Source organism: Triticum dicoccoides, chromosome 3B (genome assembly GCF_002162155.2).
Source record: "Triticum dicoccoides isolate Atlit2015 ecotype Zavitan chromosome 3B, WEW_v2.0, whole genome shotgun sequence".
Taxonomy (NCBI): Eukaryota; Viridiplantae; Streptophyta; class Magnoliopsida; order Poales; family Poaceae; genus Triticum; species Triticum dicoccoides.
In genome coordinates, this window is record NC_041385.1 from 835,669,366 (window position 1) to 835,687,051 (window position 17,686).

Here is a 17,686-nt window from a genome sequence, read left to right on the forward strand (position 1 = left end):
ACCGAAGCAGCATCATGATCGCCATCGTCACCGGCGCGACAGCTTGATCTCCATCGTAGCATCATTGTCTTCTCGCCAACTATTATTACTACGACCATCTCTACCGCTTAGTGATAAAGTAAAACAATTACATGGAGATTTCATTGAATATAATAAAGCGACAACCATATGGCTCCTGCCAGTTGCCGATAAATTTGTTACAAAACATGATCATATCATACAACAATTTGTATCACATCATGCCTTGACCATATCACATCATAGCAAGCCCTGCAAAAACAAGTTAGACGTCCTCTACTTTGTTGTTGCAATTTTACATGGTTGCTACGGGCTTCTAGTAAGAACCGTTCTTACCTACGCATCAAAACCACAACGATTTTTCGTCAAGTGTGCTATTTTAACCTTCGCAAGGACCGGCCGTAGTCAAACTCGATTCAACAAAAGTTGGAGAAACTGACACCCGCCAGCCACCTATGTGCAAAATCACGTCTGTAGAACCAGTCTCATGAATGCGGTCATGTAATGTCGGTCTGGGCCGCTTCATCCAACAATACTGCCAAATCAAAGTAAGATGTTGGTGGTAAGCAGCATGACTATTATCGCCCACAACTCACTTGTCTTCTACCCGTGCATATAACATCTATGCATAGACCTGGCTCGGATGCCACTGTTGGGGAATGCGGTAATTTCAAAATTTTCTTACGATCACGCAAAATCTATCTAGGAGATGCATAGCAACAAGAGGGAAGAGTGTGTCTATGTACCCTCGTAGACCGTAAGCGGAAGCGTTCAGTAACGCGGTTGATGTAGTCAAGCTTCTTCGCGATCCAACCGATAAAGAACAGAACATACGAACCTTGATACGTCTCCAACGTATCTATAATTTTTGATTGTTCCATGCTATTATATTACCTATTTTGGATGTTTATGGGCTTTATTTTATACATTATTATCATTTTTGGGACTAACCTACTAACAGCAGGACCAGCCCGTATTGCTGTTTTTTGTCTATTTCAGTATTTCGAAAGAAGGGAATATCAAACGGAGTCCAAACGAATTAAAACCTTCGGAAGCATGATTTTTGGAACGAACGCGATCCAGAGGACTTGGAGTGCAAGTCAAGAAGCAGTCGAGGCGGACAACAACGTACTTCTTCCTCCTATATAAGCCTACATACCCGGAAAACATCCAAGGAGCAATCGAAACACAATTTCCACCGCCGTAACCTTCTGTATCCGCGAGATCCCATCTTGGAGCCGTCGCCGGCGTTCTCCCGGAGGGGGATTCCACCATGGAGGGCTTCTACATCAACACCATAGACCTTCCGATGAGCTGTGAGTAGTTTCCCATAGACCTTCGGGTCCATAGTTATTAGCTAGTTGGCTTCTTCTCTCTTTTTTGGATCTCAATACAATGTTCTCCCCCTCTCTTGTGGAGATCTATTCGATGTAATCTATTTTTGCGGTGTGTTTGTCAATATCGGGTTTATGCTCAAGTTTATGCTCAAGTTTATGCTCAAGTTTATCTATGAATAATATTTGAATCTTCTCTGAATTCTTTTATGTATAATTGAGTTATCTTTGCAAGTCTCTTTGAATTATCGGTTTGGTTTGGCCTACTAGATTGATCTTTCTTGCCATGGGAGAAGTGCTTAGCCTTGGGTTCAATCTTGTGGTGTTCTTACCCAGTGACAGAAAGGGTTGCAAGACACGTATTGTATTGTTGCCATCGAGGATAAAAATATGGGGTTTATATCATATTGCTTGAGTTTATCCCTCTACATCATGTCATCTTGCTTAATGCGTTACTCTGTTCTTATGAACTTAATACTCTAGATGCATGCTGGATAGCGGTCGATGTGTGGAGTAATAGTAGTAGATGCAGGCAGGAGTCGGTCTACTTGTTGCGGACGTGATGCCTATATATATGATCATGCCTAGATAATGTCATAATTATTCGCTTTTCTATCAATTGCTCGATAGTAATTTGTTCACCCACCGTAATACTTATGCTCTTGAGACAAGCCACTAGTGAAACCTATGGCCCCCGGGTCTATCTCTTATCATATTTGCTTCCAATCTACTCTTATTTGCATCTTTATTTTCTACATCTGTATTATAAAATACCAAAAATATATTTATCTTATCATATTATCTCTATCAGATCTCACTTTCGCAAGTGGCCGTGAAGGGATTGACAACCCCTTTGTCGCGTTGGTTGCGAGTTCTTTGTTTGTTTGTGTAGGTTCGTGGGACTTGTTGAGAAGCCTCCTACTGGATTGGTACCTTGGTTCTCAAAAACTGAGGGAAATACTTACGCTACTGTGTTGCATCACCCTTTCCTCTTCAAGGAAAACCAACACAAGCTCAAGACGTAGCAAGAAGGATTTCTGGCGCCGTTGCCGGGGAGGTCTTCGCTCAAGTCAAGACATACCAAGTACCCATCACAAACTCATCTCCCTCGCATTTACATTATTTGCCATTTGCCTCTCATTTTCCTCTCCCCCACTTCACCCTTGCCGTTTTATTCGCCCTTTCTTTCCCAATCTTCTCCTCCTCTCCTTTTTGTTTGCCTTCCTGTTGCCATGGCCAAATCAAAAAGAACTAAGGGTGTTCTCCCAGGTCCTAGTGCCTTGGACAACCCCTCTATCCTCTCTAAGCTCATAGACAATGATGCTATGGAAGGACCCACTGGGGTCACCAATGAGAGCTTAAATAATTTTGATGAAGACGACTCCGGAAATTTTTGCTATTTGCTTGATGAATCTTTAAAAGATGCTTGGGATAGGTTACTAAGGATTCGGGCTAGCTATGTGCCACAATATCAAGTTGAAGTTTACTTAAGAAGTTTCTTTGTTGGCTTGCCTGCTTCGTTCAAACAAGTTCTAACTTCTATTTTTGAAGAAGGTTTTCTTGAAGGGGATGTTATAGATACGTATGCAAAAATGAAAACCATATTTGGGCATCCTTTAAATGATAAGGTTGAATCAACTACTCTCTTGTGCTTTTATCAAAATGAAATTATCAAAGAGATGAAGTCTAGCTTAGATGCAAATTTCCGTAACGTGCTTAATCTCACTTTATCCATTAATGGCAATGTGCTTACCCTAAATAGAAGGATGAATGCCATAGAAAGGAGATCCTCTTTTTCCTTTTCAAGTACCAAAGGTTGCACTACTTAGATCTATCTTCGCTTTTATGCCTAGCTAGGGGCGTTAAACGATAGCGCTAGTTGGGAGGCAACCCAATTTTCTTTCTGTTTTTTGTTTTTGTTCCTTTTTAGTGTTAAATTTTGTTTCTACTTTCTGTTTAGATGTGTTTTCATGTTTTAATTAGTGTTTGTGCCAACTAGAACCTATAGGATAACCTATGATATGAGTTGATTTGATTCTGCTGAAAAACAGAAACTTTGCGCTCACGAGAAAAAATTCAATAAATCACAGGAACGAGATTTTGCATTGATTCTATTTGCTGCTATTCAATAAAAAATTGTTTAGGACGTCCTATATTGGTAGGATTTTTAAAGTTCCATAAGTTTGCGTTAGTTACATATATCTACAGACTGTTCTGTGACAGATTCTGTTTTTCGTGTGTTGTTTGCTTATTTTGATGCATCTATGGCTAGTATGTAAGGGTATGAACCATAGAGAACTTGGAATACAGTAGGTTTAACACCAATATAAATAAAGAATGAGTTCATTACAGTACCTTATGTGGTGGTTCTGTTTTCTTTCACTAACGGAGCTTATAAGATTTCCTGTTGAGTTTTGTGTTGTGAAGTTTTCAAGTTTTGGGTAAAGATTTGATGGACTATGGAATAAAGGGTGGCAAAAGCCTAAGCTTGGGGATGCCCAAGGCACCCCAAGATATTCAAGAATAGCCAAAAGCCTAAGCTTGGGGATGCCCCCGGAAGGCATCCCCTCTTTCGTCTTCGTTCATTGGTAACTTTACTTAGAACTATATTTTTATTTGCTACATGATATGTGTTTTGCTTGGAGCGTCGTCTATTATATTATTCTTAGTTTTTTAGTTTACTACAATCATCCTTGATGTAACAAACCTTTTGGGAGAAGCCTCTTTGATTGAAATTTATTAGAATACTCTATGTGCTTGACTTATATCTTTTGAGCTAGATAGTTTTTGCTCTAGTACTTCACTTATATCTTTTAGAGCACGGTGGTGGATTAATTTTGAAGAAATTGCTAGTCTCTCATGCTTCACTTACATTATTTTTGAGAGTCTTTTAGAACAGCATGGTATTTGCTATGGTTATAAATTGGTCCTAGAATGATGAGCATCCAATTTGGGTATAATAAAAACTATCATAGGAAGTGAATTGGATGCTATGATCAACTTGATACTTGATGATTGTTTTGAGATAGGGAGGAAGTGATATTAAAGTCATGCTAGTTGGGTGATTATGAATTTAATGAATGCTTGTGTTGAAGTTAGCATGTCCCGTAGCATGCACGTATGGTTAAAGTTGTGTAACAAATTTCAAGCATGAAGTGTACCTGGCTTGTGCATCCTTATGAGTGGCGGTCGGGGACGAGCGATGGTCTTTTCCTACCAATCTACCCCCCTAGGAGCATGCGTAGTGCTTGGTTTTTGATGACTTCTAAATTTTTGCAATAATTATATGAGTTCTTATGACTAATGTTGAGTCCATGGATTATACGCACTTTTACCTTTCCATCATTGCTAGCCTCTTCGGTACCGTGCATTGCCCTTTCTCACCTTGAGAGTTGGTGCAAACTTCGCCGGTGCATCCAAACCCCGTGATACGATACACTCTATCACACATAAACCTCCTTATATCTTCCTCAAAACAGCCAGCATAACTACCTATTTATGGCATTTCCATAGTCATTCCGAGATATATTGCCATGCAACTTTCCACCGTTCCGTTCATCATCATCATGACATACATTACTTTTGTCATATTTCCATTGCATGATCATGTAGTTGACATTGTATTTGTGGCAAAGCCACCATGCATAATTTTTATACATGTCACTCTTGATTCATTGCACCATCCCTGTACACTGCCGGAGGCATTCATATAGAGTCATATCTTGTTCTAGTTTTGAGTTGTAATTCGTATGTTGTAATCAATAGAAGTGTGATGATCATCATTATTATAGCATTGCCCAAAAAAACAAAGGCCAAAAGAAAAAGAAAAGGTCCCAAAAAAAAGAAAAAGAAAAAAAAAGAAAAAAAGAAAAAAAAGAAAAAAAGAAATAAAAAGGGCAATGCTACTATCTCTTTTTCCACACTTGTGCTTCAAAGTAGCACCTTGTTCTTTATTGAGTCTCATATATATCGTGCTTCAAAGTAGCACCATGTTCTTCATGTAGAGAGTCTCATAGGTTGTCACTTTCATATACTAGTGGGAATTTTTCGTTATAGAACTTGGCTTGTATATTCGTACGATGGGCTTCCTCAAATGCCCTAGGTCTTCGTGAGCAAGCAAGTTGGATGCACACCCACTAGTTTTCTTTTGTTGAGCTTTCATTCATTTATAGCTCTAGTGCATCCGTTGCATGGCAATCCCTACTCCTCATGTTGAAATCAATTGATGGGCATTCCCATAGCCCGTTGATTATCCTCGTCAATGTGAGACTTTCTCTTTTTTGTCTTCTCCACACAATCCCCAATCATTATTCTATTCCACCCATAGTGCTATATCCATGGCTCACGCCTAACTATATGATTTTGTAGGGATTATTTAAGTATGAGATTATTTAAGTATGAAACAATTGCTTGGCTTGTCATCAGGGGTATAGAAGTTGGGAACATCTTTGTGTGACGAAAATGAAGCATAGCCTAACTATATGATTTTGTAGGGATGAACTTTCTTTTGCCATGTTATTTTGAGAAGACATGATTGCTTTTATTAGTATGCTTGAAGTATTGCTATTTCTTTTGTCAATATTAACTTTTATCTTGAATCATTTGGATCTGAACATTCATGCCACAATAAAGAAAATTACATTAAGAATTATGCTAGGTAGCATTCCACATCAAAAATTCTGTTTTTATCATTTACCTACTCGAGGACGAGCAGGAATTAATCTTGGAGATGCTTGATACGTCTCCAACATATCTATAATTTTTGATTGTTCTATGCTATTATATTACCTTATTTGGGTGTTTATGGGCTTTATTTTATACATTATTATCATTTTTGGGACTAACCTACTAACCGGAGGCCCAGCCCGTATTGCTGTTTTTTGTCTGTTTCAGTATTTCGAAGGATGGGAATATCAAACGGAGTCCAAACGGAATAAAACCTTCGGAAGCGTGATTTTTGGAACGAACGTGATCCAGAGGACTTGGAGTTCAAGTCAAGAAGCAGTCGAGGCGGCTACGAGAGGGTATGGTGCCCCCCCTATAGGGCATGCCCCCTGTCTCATGGGCCCCTCGGGCGGCCACCGACGTACTTCTTCCTCCTATATAAGCCTACATACCCTGAAAACATCCAGGGAGCAACCGAAACACAAATTCCACCATCATAACCTTCTGTATCCGCGAGATCCCATCTTGGAACCGTCGCTGGCGTTCTGCCGGAGGGGGATTCCACCACGGAGGGCTTCTACATCAACACCTTAGCCCTTCCGATGAGTTGTGAGTAGTTTACCATAGACCTTCGGGTCCATAGTTATTAGCTAGTTGGCTTCTTCTCTCTTTTTTGGATCTCAATACAATGTTCTCCCACTCTCTTGTGGAGATCTATTCGATGTAATCTCTTTTTGTGGTGTGTTTGTCGAGATCCGATGAATTGTGGGTTTATGATCAAGTTTATCTATGAATAATATTTGAATCTTCTCTGAAATCTTTTATGTATGATTGAGTTACCTTTGCAAGTCTCTTCGAATTATCGGTTTGGTTTGGCCTATTAGATTGATCTTTCTTACCATGGGGAAGTTCTTAGCTTTGGGTTCAATCTTGCGGTGTTCTTACCCAGTGACAGAAAGGGTTGCAAGACACGTATTGTATTATTGCCATCGAGGATAAAAATATGGGGTTTATATCATATTGCTTGAGTTTATCCCTCTACATCATGTCATCTTGCTTAATGTGTTACTCTGTTCTTATGAACTTAATACTCTAGATGCATGCTGAATAGCGGTCGATGTGTGGAGTAATAGTAGTAGATGTAGGCAGGAGTCGGTCTACTTGTTGCGGATGTGATGCCTATATACATGATCATGCCTAGATAACATCATAATTATTCGCTTTTCTATCAATTGCTCGACAGTAATTTGTTCACCCACCTTAATACTTATGCTCTCGAGAGAAGCCACTAGTGGAACCTGGATGCTCATATTGGCTCCTCCATATTCTACGAAGATCTTTATCGGTCAAACTGCATAATAACATACGTTGTTCTCTTTGTCATCGGTATGTTACTTGCCCGAAATTCGATCATCGGTATCATCATACCGAGTTCAATCTTGTTACCGGCAAGTCTCTTTACTTGTTCCTTAATACTTCATCCCGCAACTAACTCATTAGTTACAATGCTTGCAAGGCTTATAGTGATGAGCATTACCGAGAGGGCCCAGAGATACCTCTCCGAAACACGGAGTGACAAATCCTAATCTTGATCTATGCCAACCAAACAAACACCTTCGGAGACACCTATAGAACACCTTTATAATCACCCATTTACATTGTGACGTTTGGTAGCACACAAAGTGTTCTTCCGGTATTTGGGAGTTGCATAATCTCATAGTGTGAGGAACATGTATAAGTCATGAAGAAAGCAGTAGCAATGAAACTGTCACGATCATAATGTTAAGCTAATGCATGGGTCATGTCCAACACATCGTTCTCCTAATGATGTGATCCCGTTCATCAAATGAAAACTCATGACTATGGTTGGGAAACATAAACATCTTTGATGAACGAGCTAGTCAAGTAGAGGCATACAAGGGACAATATGTTTTGTCTATGTATTCACACATGTACTAAGTTTCCGGTTAGTACAATTCTAACATGAATAATAAACATTTATCATGATTTAAAGAAATAAATAATAACTTTATTATTGCCTCTAGGGCATATTTCCTTTACCACTGGCTCTTGTAAATAGCGATGATCATGACACTGCCGGTAGACTAGATTGATTGACAGGGGTATTTAACCAAGCCACGTGTATCATGTGGGATGCATTAAATTCGGCAGCTAAGAGCTACTACCTCCATCCTGGTTTATTGCTCCCCTTAGTATTTTGTGTCAAATTTGACCATAAAATTAGTTAACATTTATGTTAATACATCTCACAAAAAATAGTACCATTGAAGACTATGTTCAAATGTGAATCCAATGATGGCGGCGTGCATCGATTGATGCAGAGGGCAGGGTTTTAACCCCCTTTTCCAACAGAAAAAAGTGAATCCAATGATTTCATTTTTATGACATGCATTAACATTTTATCAGTTAAATCTATGTCAAATTTTAAAACAAAATACGAAGAGGACCAATAAATCAGGAGAGAGGTAGTAGCGGAGATACTAACCATGGTTGACTGCATTATCATCGCTAGATAGCTGGAGAGAAGTACTGTTTCGCGAGGCGTGGTGGTGGCCAGGGGAGGGAGAAATGGTGGTGTGGCAATGGTGTCGAGCATTGCTTGGGTCGCTCAAAGTGTTTCCCATGGTTCATGTCCGTTCAGTCTTGAAGTTTCGTATTTCACACAAATTTTGCATTTTCTTGTATCGTTTGCTCGTCTTCGTAATTGGAGCTGCCCGGTCATTGGTCTTTGGTGTATGTGGCTGACTATTTCTCAAAGCCACGTGTTGACTTCGTGTAGTAGTCGCGGGAAGAAAAGAATCGTTGGCTTTGAGAAGAGTGATGACCATGACACTACCACTACTGGTAAGGTCACACGTGCATCACGTGCGATGCATTAAATCCAGCAGCGAAGAGTTGGTGGTATATTTATTTATTTACTTTGCAAAGGAAAAAAGAGAAGGTGGTATCAACCCAGGTGGATGACATATCACAGCCAGATCGCCAGAGAGAAGTTAATGATCAATGTTCCCACCCATCAAGTAGGTTATAAGCTTAATTCAGTAACAGTGACTGTACAGAGAAAAACACAGCTTAAAAGCATTAAATGGTGGCCAAAATAAAATTGGTTTGCTAGCTGCATCCTCCTCTTTCAAAGAAAAAAAAGTAAGGGTATAGTTAGGACTCAGTCGACTGAGACATACCCAAATCACAGTCAAGTAACATAACACATAAAAAGAAATAAAGAAAAAACTTTTAAAAAATTGGATGAAACTTTACGTAAGATCTCATGAATATAGTATCGAGTGAGACTTGGTTAAGTCTTAGTTGATTGAGACTTAGTAATCCCGAAAAAATAATGTTGATGCCTCACTCCTCCTATAAATGGCACCCGCACGCCAAGAGCGCCAAGGGAACTAGTATATCAGAGTATATTAGCATCACGCTCTCTCCGCAACATACCGTACACGCACGCGGCCATATCTACCACCGACAAGCTCCTTGCGGCCTCTAGTAGCGACGGCGACCGCATGAGCATCGACGATGCGCTGGCGCAGCACGCAGGGGAGTTCGGGCATTGGCAGCTGCGGCACTTCATGCTGGTGATGGCGGCGTGGGCGCTGGAGGCGATGCACATCATGGTCATGATCTTCACGGACCACGAGCCGGCCATGTCGTGCCCCGCGGGGGACGGGCAGTGCGGCAACCTCTGCGCCGGCGCTGTGGCTGGGTGGGAGTGGGTCCAGGCACTACCGGACTCGCCACCTATGCCGACGGCCCTGGGCCGTCGGCATAGGCCATTTCCCGTCGGCACACATCTATGCCAAGTGTAGTCTTGTGAGACCGTCGGCATAGTCTAGCCGTCTGTATAGGGGCCTATGCCGATGGCTTTCCTCTGGTCGTCGGCATAGTTTAGCCGTTGACAATGATTTTCACCCGACGGCAACACCGTCAAAAGCGCCGACGAATCATGGGCCGCCGCGTGGCAGAGGTATGCCTACGGCTAAGCCGTCGACATAGGTGAAAATCTATGCCGACTGCTTTACCGTTGGCATACCTCTGCCATGTGGCCGCTTCTAGTGACTCCTCGTAGCAGGGATATGCCTACGGCAAAGCCGTCGGCATAGATTTCCCCTATGCCGATAGCTTTGCTATAGGCATATCTCTTCCATGTGGCAGGCCCTAGGAAGCCCTGTGCATATCTCTGCCATAGGTGCCACGTGGCGACTCCTGGCATCTCCTTGTGGGCGTATATGCCGACTGTTAGGCCGTCGGCATAACTAGAACTATGTCGATGGTTTAACCGTAGGCATACCTATGAACCAAAACAAAAAAAATACTACCCCAAAAGGCTAGCAATTTCTAATACAATTATACATACATGATTCAACAACCATGGATTTGCAAACACAGACCACAAAATATTTTTGATGTACACAACATTTTCATTCTAAGAATCCAGTACAACATCAAAGGAGAAGGCGGAGGGGCGGTGCCGATGGTGGGGGAGACGGGGCGGCGATGATAGAGGTGGCATGCAGTCAGTATAACAAACCAAAGATCCTACACATAAGGATGAATATGTAATATATACACTGCATCTACCAAAAGGAGATCACCAAAATGTGACAAGAAATACTTCTACCAGGAGGCAAACAAAGATTTCCGTTGTGAATGATCTGATGTTCGCATTGCATAGCTGAGAAAATAGGAATTCTTCACATTATTCAGTTACGGGGAAGGATCAATTACACATATGGATGAACTACTAGTACAGGAGTAGCTTGCTGCAAACACTACTAGCTAGCTGCCAACACTACTAGCTTGCTAGATTAAACAACAACAGTTAACAAAGCCTAGCTGCAGTAACCAACAACCACAAACGAGGTAGTACAAGAGCAGAATTTAACAAGTGTGCTACTCTGAACCATCATCACTATAAATAGGAATGATCTTTCCCATGGCACAAGCACGACAAGCACAAATAGAATCACCCATGCGCATGAAACAGAGCAAGGTACTGTTGGGATCTACGGTAGGGTGCGTCGACTGCAAATTAAAATTTCATACGCGCAGAACAACCAAGAACATGCTATGGGAGATGGATCACAGTTCGTTACCACTAGACGTGCAGTGCAGTGCAGCGGAAGAAGAGTTGGGGCAGCGCGTCCACGTGGATCGTCTCCTCCTTGTCCGATCTCCCTCGAACAGACGGTTATCTGATCCCACTTACAAGTTCGCCGGAGCGGCGCAAGTGCACCGCCTCTAATGGTATCCGCGCGTGCAGGAGGAACACCGTGCGGCGGAGTGCTAGGTCCGATCACGCAGTCGGCAGCGAGTGGAGGTGTCTATTCGCAACACATGCAAACCCTAGTCACAGCGCCGAAGCGATCAACCGAATGAGTGTTACGCACCTCCACCTTATATAGGCATCCGTCGCGAGCTCATCACTTGGGCCTTGCACGGACCCTCAAGCCCAAAGTCTACTCGGTCACGTTCCTAGTCCAGTTCAGATCACATCCGACCACTGTCCTACGAACCGACCTCGTAGGTTCCTTCTCTTAAGCGCGCGACCCCTTAGGTTCAAGTCAGCTTGGTCACAGTTCGGATTACCTCTGACCTGCATGGTTTGTAGCGGCCTCTAGCAAGGCGTGCCGATCACCAAGCAGACTATGAAGCTGGTTAGGTGAACCTGTACGACGTGTCACACTTCTGTTCCCTTTGCCGCACGATATATGTTGTCGGGCTCAAGGCGAGACTGTCATCCTTGTGCTAGCTCGACCTCTTTCTCATTCCAGTGATACCGACCACAAACTGTTGCATGGCCATGCTTATCCCGGTCGGATCACACGAGGGGGCCAGAGTATATCTCTCCTGATCGGAGGGGCAAATCCCATCTTGCTCAACCATGTCTCGCAGCATGGGTCTGGACAAGCCCGAAACTTACCTTTGTAACTACCCAGTCACCGAGTAGCGTTTGGTCGGCCCAAAGCAAGTCTGTCACCATCCCGAGTACATGCGTCAGCTCAGGTCTTAGGACATAGAACATATGTTGTACTAGAAACTCACAAATCACATATCGCTCCGTCTCGTAGTTGGGTATGTCCGACTCGGACCTTATCTCGACTCGGATCCAACTACGTCGAATCCGACCAGACCTTTCCAAGTCCATATTATCCGGTTAGCATCCAATGCTCCATGGCTAGTGAGACCAAGCCATCGACCGTGTCATATGCTAGTCTAGTGAGCTGCGCGTCCACACAGCCCTTTCCACTAGGGACCTTTTAGGACAGTCATCATACAATGCATAGTCCCACAAATAAGTCACGTACTTGCTGATACACATCATTGATAATCTCCAAGGACTATCTTTATTCATAAACACATAGGAAATATCATCATACATGATTGCCTCTAGGGCATATCTCCAACAGGTACTACTATAGTAGCACAAGAGAGGGAGCTAGAGGTAGGAGATGGACTCACCGGAGAGGAGGTTGTAGTCGATGCCGCACACGACCGAGGCCGCAGTCACGCCGTAGAGGAGGTTGTAGCCGAGTTGGACCATGTGCGGGGTGTCGTCGTGGTGGTGGATGCCCCAGTTGTCGTCATCATCCATGGAGGATGCCTGCTGCTCCGAATTGAATGAACAAGTAAGAGCTAGTGTTGTTGAGCTAGTATAGAAATTAAACAAGCTAGTATATGAGATACATGCGTACTGGTGCTAGTATCTACAGAAATCAATCGAGCTGGCTATGTGTGTGCGTGAGCTAGCTTAGTACATACAGTACACATGGTTGGGCTCCAAAACAAACAGAGAATCCTAGCCTCAACAGAATCAATCACAAGGTTATTTTGTTGTTGTTACTAGCACTGCTAGTTGTATGTGTTGATCCATCCATCCATGCATGGACCTAACTAATGTTGTTGTATCTCTAGACCAAGTGCAACAACACAAGAAGAAGAACTAACTGTCGAGCACATGTGTACATATGACAAACTACAAAACTAGCACTACATTTTGCACAGGACAGTATTAAACATGAATGGTTCTGTCAGAGTTGATGCATTTGTTGCCAAAAAGAAAATTGCATCCAAACCACATACACTGACATGAGCCGGTGTAATTGTCACACATAATGGTGCCTTAATATGTTTTCTACCACATGTCATGTTTAATTACTAGCATCTAAGAAGGATCAGGTATGAATTAGGGCATGGATATCCAGCGCAGCAAGTTGGTAGTAATGGAACAAAAAGTTTTGGCCTAAATTTTTTTTTGTCAAGGAACAAGACAGACAAAAAAAATTGGGTTGAGAAGTTGAGTATCTCAGGGGCTGGGCTTAACCATGGGTTGAGAAAGAGGTTGATCTGCTGCCACCCACACATGCACCTATCAATCAAAAAAAGAACCTTCAGGTTCTCAAAGACCTTCCTGGATCCGGTAGCAGCATGAACAGAGCAAACAGAGAGGCGTGAGGAAACCGAATCAAATCAAATGAAACATCAAAGGGAGGGTGCAACAACAATTTTTTTTGTAGCATCTTGAGATAACTTGAGAAATCAAACCAGACCAATTCATAAGCTAAATTCTACTGCATTTTTGGGGTAGCAAGCAAAATATACTAAAAGCAGAGTCAATTCAAACCGGACATGGACTCTAGTTCATCAATGGATGAGCGGCATTAACTGTTTGAAAACCACATCATCACAACATCAAAAGTAGTACTAAGACAAGTGCATCAGGTGTTCCATTTAGCACAAACACAAATTTCAGTTAGACCGTGCTACCAAAAAAATACGTACAAGGCTAGTTTACTAGGCATGCAAATTTGCAATGTATGTGGTACAAACAAGATTTCAAGCTAGCTAGCTAGATTGAACAACAACAGTTAGTTACCACACTCACTTCCTGTAGTATGTATATATGCAAACAAGTTTCGATCGATCGATATTATGCAAGATACACCTAGCCTGGCTGTAGCAACCTACAATGGCAGTCCAAACTGAGAGCCAGCTAGCTAGGAGGACCCAACAGTGGAGTGCGACATCAGTAGCACCCTTTCAAAATTCAGTCAAGCATGTGTGCAAGTAAAAAATAGAGGGCAGAGCAGAGCAGCAGCAAATTGAGAGCAAGCCTAGGAAATCGAGGAGGACAAGGGATGCGTGAAAGGGAAGGGAAACCTATCGCTTGAGGTTGGGCATCGTTCCGAGATAGAAGATGCACGCGGGGGAAGCAAGACACTTCCTCTCCCTCCTCCCTGCATCGAGTTTCTACTACTTCTGCGTGTGGGTGAGGAAGGTAGGCACAACAGGGAAGGGTAGGGGAACAGATCGAATAGGAGATGGAGGGGATGACCTTGATGGCGTTGGAGTAGGGCTGGAGCGGTGTCGTCCATGGACTTCCCTTTTCTATTCCAACGTGAGCAAAACAACGACGACGGTGGCGTGCTTGACTTGGGAGGGAGAGGGTAAGAGGTGAGTAAGAGAGGGTGGTGTGACAGTCTGGTTTTTGCCCTTTTTTCTTTGCCTGGTTTTCAGTTGAGTTGGTTTTGAATTTGTAGTTTTTGAATCACTTCATTTGGACTTAACCACTTGGGTACTCCTTGACTTTCAACCAAGTGCTCCCTATCCTCCTCAAAACCATCATTTCACCTCTGGACCATCTCAAAATATTGCTTGGAATATTTTTCTTAAATGAAAAATATTCATTTTGCCATGCAAAACCCTAGCTAGCCCTTTGTGCTCCAAAGCAACCCTAATTTTTCTTGCCCCAAAAATCCTAAGAAAAATCCCAATTATTATTTGAAACCTAGGGCACCCTTCTGAGCAAAAATATTTCATCACTCTTTGGAATATTTTGGCAACAGAAAATAAATTCATTTCTGGGCAGAAATGGTAGTTTCTACAGCAACTACCATTTTACTAGCTCCATTGTAGCTGGTTTTTGTTGTGCCTATTTACCTTAGTATGTGTAAGCTAGCCTCCAAAGCTCAGCCCTTAACTCCCATTGGTTTGACCACAGTAAACCTCCAAAGTTACTGTCCAGAAACTTGCTAGCAGTACAAATCCATTTCTACTACACCTGGATCCAAGCCCAACCATGGTAACTCTTCAAACCACCAAGGACTACACGCAAGACATCAAGTTAGCGCTTAGGGTGGCATGATGTCACAGTTCACGCGGTGACCGCGTTCGTCCGGGCATGCTGGCATGCAAAACACGCGCTCTGCGTGCCGCCTAGTGCTCTGTTGAGCGCGTGCTCGCTGCTCAACCTGCCCGAGCATGCCAAGCCTCGCCACCATCCACATCTCCACTCCCTTAACTCCCCCTGGCACTCGCCGACGCCGGAGCTCGCTACAGCGGGCACGGGCATGGTCCGGCCAACGACACAGTGCGCGGCGCACTGTGCTCGTCGTCTTCCCCCTCGTCCATGTGCTCGTCCGTGCCCGCCAATAGTTCCTGCGTGACCTCCGCCGTCTTCCCCCTCTCTCACTGGCGCTGTTCATTGCCGGGCGCCGTGGACAGGTGTCCTCCGGTGGAGCCCGAACCTCTCTCGCCGCCCGCCTATAAATGCCGCCACCCCAGCCCTCCTTGAGCACCCGCAACTACTCCCACACCCTCCACAAACTTGTAGAAGCCGTAGCCCGGCCGGGCAGGCCGCGGGCTGTCGTCCCAAAGCCCAAGCTCGCTTGTGATCCCCTTCGGATCGTCCCCGCAGCTCCGACCCCTCCCAGGCCAGGGCGACCCTGCCAGGGCCTCCGCCACTCTTCGGTGAAGCCGTTCCGCCCCTGGAGCCGCCCCGAGCTGCCGTCGTCTCCATCTCCAGCGACCTCTACCCTCTGCCTCTGCTGGTGTGGCCGTTTTGAACGTTGTCCGGTCAGCTCTAGCCATGCTACTGGTACGGGCAGGTGTGCCATCTTCTCCTCCTTCCATTCCCCCCTCTCGTTTGACCCCAAGAACCCTCGTCTCCTGCGTGTGCTCCGGCGAAGCTCCGCCTCCCACTGTTTCCCTCCGGCGAAACTCCGCCTCCCTTTGTTTCCCTCTCCCCCTCCTTCTGGCCTGACTAGCGGGGCCTGCTAGTCAGCCACTCAGTACAGGTGTGAAGCGGTACGTGTGGTGGTGCCCTGGGCTTTTACGCCTTCGACGTCACCCCCCAGTCTGTTTATTTTTTATTTTCAAATTCATTTAAATCCAGGAAACTTCAAACAACCACAACTTTTTATCTATAAGTCCAAATGCATTGGTTCTTTTTGCATTGTGTTCTTTGTCCAAAAATCTAACATCACATTGTTGTCTAGATTTTCTGGTAATTTTCAGAAGGTTTCTTGATGTTTTCTTTTTGTGGTTTTATTTATTTTCAGAAGAGCAAGCTTGTCTTGTGGATCACCAGGAGATTTGTGAACCTCAGCAGCACTAAGGCATCCCACAACAACATTTTCATAGTGCCACTTCAATATTTGTGATTTTTCCTACTTGAACTTATGATTATTCATGCATTTAAATGATTATTATAACTATATTCTGTTAGATGCTTTTCATGTTAAATATGCTTGATTTACAGAAAGTTTGAAATGAATCTTGTTTATAAGCTAACAAGAACTTAGATATGAGTAATGATAAAATGATATGGTCATGGAGGTTAATATTTAGTTTAATTATTATTCTTGTATGATGAAAAATGATGAGATTGCTAGAAATGGTTCTGGTTTAAGTGAGGTTTGATCTTACCCAGAGAAGTATCGTGAGATGATGATGGCTCCGGGGGAGCGTAGTTGACTTGGTTATTTTCATGGATATGTGATGCATATTTTAGTGATGCGTGGCATAGCATTATGACACCGGTTACTTTCACCCTAAGTTTAACCTGATTAGTAACTCAACTTGAATATGTTGTTGACCGGGTCATGGTGCCGCTGAAACAAGTTTTTCCCAGTGCAACCACATTTTGCCGGTATGGGACGGCCTTAATGTGTTTCATTGTCTTTCCTCTGGTTGGTGCCTCCATCTAGGGAAGGTTATGGGCGTGTTGTACCCTGGACCGGTAAGCAGGCATAACCTTGTGAGCCTGTTGTTAAGTTAAGTTTTTGGTACCGGGTCCCTGAGTGGATCGTGGCCACGACGGTGGTCGAGGTGTCTTGAGGTAGACACGGGGCCACCCATGACTACCTTGATGGGGATTCAGTCGGAGTGGCCGGGAGAGTGTCATCACAATGAAGTAGTTTCGTAGGAATGCCGTTGGTCCGCCCGAATGGGAGTGCGAGGCCATGGGTTCCGTAGTGTGCGTCCAGTACGCTACCTCTGCAGAGTGTATTAATATATCGATAGCCGAGCCCACGGTTACGGACACACTCAAAAGTAGGGTACACCATGGGTCAACACTTAATAACTTTGCACACTAAGTTTGCATTGAGGATGGCAGTAAGTCCATCGTGTTGAGTTGGGCCATGTATTGGTCGGGTTGTCATAGCCGTAAGGATCACATGCCATTTATTGGTCGGGTTGTGATCGTCGTAAGGATCACGGACCATTTTTTGGTCGGGTTGTGATCGCCGTAAGGATCACGGGCCATGTATTGGTCGGGTTGTGATCTCCGTAAGGATCAGGAGCTTGTTTTTGAGATCATCACATTTGTGGTATGGAAATAATCACGTTCGGCAAGCCAGTCC